We start from the raw sequence: 5,225 nt of genomic DNA on the forward strand, positions 1-5,225 counted from the left end.
CCCTCTCTCCTAAAACTGCCCTCGTGTCTTAGATGCTCTTGAGATCAAGCAGATGAAAGGTGAGACAGAGGTGTCTTTGGGAACACGCTGTTGGTCTCCCATTGGGACAGCAGAGGGGCTGTGGGTGGGACCCGGGGAGGGTCCCTGCCAGGAGAGGCTCACCCAAAGGCTCTGCCCTGGCTGTGCGGCCTACACCCCTTCCTTCGGAAAAGATGAGTCAGGTGAGACGATAGCTCTGCCTGTTTCCCAGCTCAGTACTTGCTTCCTGACTTGGACTTACTTTCCCTGCTATCTTTCCTCTGACAAGTACCAGCCACAGCAAAGGTGTGGTTTTGGGCGGACCTGGGCTGAAACCACTCTGCCCAGAATCTGCCAGTTTTCTCTCCCCAGTAGGAAGTGCACGAGGAGGAGGGATGTCTTCTTAGCACAGCAAAGGTCTGCAGACCAGTTCATACCCAGCCCACAGTGCGGGTCGTTCAATGTTTAAGATGGGTCTGGTCGGTGCAATTTTTTCACTGGTCTGTCTGGCCCTTGGTCTCTCCCTTCAGAACAGAGTGAGAAGGGGGTCGGTGGTCATTCCCAGCTAACTGGGTTAACTCTGTGTCACACGGTCCTTCCTTCTTAGCTGCTCTTCAGCTTTTCACTTCCTCTCTCCTTCCTTAATCCACTTGTCACACAGGAACCTGTTCTGCCAGGTAACCTGTGACAGCTGATGGCAAACCCAGCCACAGCCTTGTCGTTAGCGCAGCCTTTCCCAGTGGGAAGATGGGACAAAAATCGATTCTTGGAGCCTCCTTCCATTCTTGCTGTGACCCAGTTAGGATACGTATGTGGTGACACATCTCTGCTTCCCCCTTGGGCTTCCCTGCCTGTCCCTGAACTGCTCTGGCCGGTCCTGGACAGACACTTTTTCCTCCAGAAACTTTTCCTGGACTCCCCACAGAGACTCAGCACAGAGGCACACAAATGCTTTTGCTCCAACTCCTTTTCCACTCCTCTGCTCCACTGGGCAGGAGCATCACAAAGTGGAACTCCGTCCTCTCACCCCGTGTATATAAGGTCCTGTTGCTACAGCTCCAGTGGCTGAAAGGCTTCAGACCCTGAATCCTGCCCTGCTCACTGCCAGCCCCTCTGCACCTGAGCAGCCACTGCAGCTCAGGGCTTATCTTCCCACTGCAGCATTTGGGTCCATGTGCCTGTTGCTGCACTTGGAGAAGTGGTAAATTGCTGCTTAGGTCAGGTAAATCTAAGAGGAATAGTTCAATTTCAGGGCCGTGCAGGATTTGTTTAGTTTTTTCCAGTCCATCTTAAATTTTAGCTGACTGTCATGATTTGGCTTGGGCTTTCTCCACCTATCCTGTTGCTCATCTTACTCCCAGCCCATCACAGCCCTTCCAGATTCCGTGTTTTTCTCGCTCCTGCACGGGATTGAGCAACTGAAAAGCTTGGGGCCACATACCAACCTGCCACCTCAACAGCTTGTGCCGGCTGGACGTAGACTGCCGGTCCAGCAGCCACGCAGCCAGGTCCTGATGACACACCTCAAACAATTTGTCTCCGAGCATAAACCTCCCTCATTCTTCCCATGGTTTCTGCTGGCACCACCTCCATCCCTCTGGTGCAGCTCTCCCTCACCTGCATTACCCACCTTTGGCGTCATCTTTGGCTGCAACTCTCTTTCCTCTGGCGGGACCCCATCCCAGAAATGCCCTGCCAGTAACTCCGCTCTGGCATTCTTGACCACAAGTCGGTATTTTATCCGAAACCCATACCAGCCTCTTGGGATTCAGGCAAAGGACAGCCGGTGCTTGTTTCCAAGCCCGGGGGTGTCTGACCTAGAAAGCAATGGCAACAGCTCCTCCCTTGGTGCTCCAGGGAAGTACAGTGCTTTGTTGAAGTCACGCTTACTGTAAACTCTTTGTGCTTTTGTGCAAATGTTACTAGTGTTAATATTTCCCCTTGTCACAGCATACCCAAATTTTAGGGGGGCATTAGGAGAAAAGTCTTTCCAAACACAGCAGCTAGTCACAAAGCTGCAAAGAGACCAGAGCAGGAATAGTCACCTTCAGCCATCCATCACCTTACTGCTTCTTGAGCGAGGAACTTCTTCAGCATCTGTGGTGTGCCTGCTGGTACCAAACCTGAATTAGCATTCCCACGGTGTCCGTGGCTACTGCAGGGGCTAAAACCAAACCTCCTTTAGCACACTCTTTATCCCACACAAGAGATGACGGGGCGATGCATTTAGTTTGGGAGGCTCACCTTTCTCCCTCCAGATGCCGTCTCGCCTGTTGCATACCTCACGGTAATGTCACTAGAGGAGCTTTGGAAATCTCAGCCCTTTGTGAGTCATGTGGCACCCTCAGCAAGTTTCCTTGCAGTGCCTCAGCTGGTCATGTCACAAGTTTGCCAAGATCTGGAGGAAGCCTCTGTGATAGTCCTGGGTTACATCACAGAGGTGGAGGACGTTTGGACAGCTGGTCCTGGTCCCCGCTGAGGCAAGCCTCGGATTGCACAGTGCCTCTGGCACCTCGTCGCAGGGCTGCTTGTCAGAAGGTCAGGTATGAAGCACAGGGAGGAGAGTGAGGAGGTTAAATGGGCTGGAAACACTCACAAATCACACACTCCTTTCAAAGCTGGGCTGGGTCAGTAGCAGTCATCCTTTGTGTTTATGATGAAGAAAAAAGGGAAGGATGGGTGGATGGCTGGGTGGGTCGTAGATGGATGGATGGATGGAAAGAAGGAAGGAAGGATGGAAGGATGGAAGGAAGAAGATGAGTGGAAAGAAGGACAGATAGAAGGTTTTCTATCAGTAAATGTAGAAGTTCGTCCTTGCACAAATGATCATCATTATTTTAATAAAGCTGGTGCCAAACCTAAATTACTCCAACACTCCCATTATATAATTCCATCCTGTATGATTAAAAGCTTTCCCAGCAAACTGGGAGATTAAAACAACTGATCAAAAAATATTGAGAAATCTCTCTGCCCTAACCTGATGGATGCCGGGCTGATCCTTTTGACCCCGTCACCAGAGGGCATCAGCCTCTTGCTGGGACAACCTAGAAGAAATTCAGGAGATGCACGAGTGAATGGGCACCAGTCCCAACTGGGAAGCACCACTTGTCTGTGGAGGTTTGTCAGTGGTCCTCAGTGGTCTTGTTCTGGTTTGTCAGGCTGGTTGTCAGTATCCTTCATTATAACAGGAAGCCGAGGCAGTTGTACGAGCTGCACGGATGAGGGAGAGAAGCCAGGTGAGCTGCCTCTCCCAGAACTGCTGTCATTTAGTCATTCAGACTGAAGAGTTGTACTAAGGGGACAGAAGAAGGTCCCCTTGCTGAGTGAGACTTCTGACTGTAAAAAGGACACAGTACTGATGTTTGGAGGAAACAGGAGAACTCAGTACCTCAGAAAATCAGTGTGTCTGTGGCTTCCCAAACATCTGTAGCTCGTTCAGGAGATCCGCCCGCTCAGCCCACCCATGCCCTTCTCACACCTTGTTTCTTCTCACAGCTTATTCACCCAGTTTATTTAGTTTTGTTTTCCACAGGGATATTTCGTTTCAGCCACTTCATCACTAGTCAAAACTTGACGAATTTTTTCAACCCACCCAAGCTGTTTTGTTCGGATGAGCTCAAATCAAGCAGATGGGAGAAGAATCTCTTGGTTAAGTCAGTATTCCCGGACGATCCAGTGCACCACGACGTTCCTGGTTGTGTTCCCATCTAGTGGTCACCTCGGAGAATACATCCCCACTTCCCGATCCCCATCTCTTGGTGTGGAGCATCCTGAGTGTCCTCCCAGGCTGGTGTGTGTCCGTGAGGCCCAGGTCTGGGACTCCGGCCACCTCCTGCCACCTCCTGCTGCGTGGAGTTAGCTTGGAGATTTCCAGTGGAAAAGCAGTGTTCTGCGCTCACCCTCAAAACAGCAGGGAACATTCGGAGCTTACAAAAACTGATGTTTTTGTGTGCGTCCGAAAAAAGGTAGAAATTAAGGCTGTCATCATTTTCTTAATGCAGAATTCGGAGCATTGCCAGCCTCACCATAGGAAAAACAATCAGAGCATTTTTGGCATAATGCCCCTTTTTGGAATAGAAATGGAAGCTGGAAAGCCAGACCTCCCCAAAGGGGCAGACACGTGGCTTTGGTCAGTCCTGATCTGAAGTGCACAGCATCTCGAGAAGGCTCTCACTGTCCTTTCTTACCAAACCAAAGGCTGGCATGAGCTGCCAAGAGCTATGCAGCCACCAGGAGAATTTTGTCAGCCCCATCACTCACTACTGTAGCTGCCCTGGTCCTCAGCCTGCCTTCAGCGGAGGCTGGAAGCAGTGCTAAGAGATAGGATGGATTTTATTCGCCCCACAGCTGCCCTTCCCGCAAATTCATCAACTTCAAAACGAGCTGCTCAAGCTCATGGTCTGAGAATGCGAGAGTCACTGTGTCCTCCCAGGGTTTTTGGTAATGACCTCAGCCCTGACGCGTCTAGCCCACCGCGGACACCCAGCATGGCAAGATCTCTGATTGCCAGCGATTTGGCAGTCGCGGGTGGTGAGGAAATGGCACGTGTGCAGATTGTGGCTTTCCTAGCACGGGGTGCAGAGCCCTGACAGAGGAAGGTGTCCCTTGGACTCCCCTCTCTTAACCGATGCAATTTGACTGATGCTTTACGTGGGACAGAGCCTGTGCAAAAATCGCTTTTGCGGAGGCATTGTGAAGGTGCGTGCCAGGCCACTTGTTGTTGTAGGTCAGTGTGGCCCCAGGCAGCTTCAGCTCTCCTCCTTTCTGTTTCTTCCAAAGCATTTAATGTGTTTACTCACTGTGCTGCTTAATGCGCAGTGCGTAACACCTGCGAAATGAAGAATTTGGCAGAATGCTTGAAACTGGAACTGACACCGAACAGCCATTTCTGAATTTTTGTACAAAGTCTGTGCATTTATTTTTTCCAGCCATTGAATTTTCTCTCTCTTTTTACAGAACACATTAGTTCCAGGCAACTGGAGCCATAACTTGGGAATAACTTTCCAGAGCTAAGAATGGATGAGATAATTCGTTACCAGTGAAGCAGGTAAATCTTGAATAAAGATTTCAGAAGACACTGGGAGGGGGGAGAGGGACACAAATCTTGTTACCAAAGGCTCTCTGGGCCAGATAAATCCATCCTGCCCTTCTGTAACTCAGAACAGCATCACCCAGGTGAGAGGGAACAGAGACAATGAGCTCTTTCC

The sequence above is a fragment of the Apaloderma vittatum genome, unplaced genomic scaffold, assembly GCF_000703405.1.
Source record: "Apaloderma vittatum isolate BGI_N311 unplaced genomic scaffold, ASM70340v1 scaffold37910, whole genome shotgun sequence".
Classification (NCBI taxonomy): domain Eukaryota; kingdom Metazoa; phylum Chordata; class Aves; order Trogoniformes; family Trogonidae; genus Apaloderma; species Apaloderma vittatum.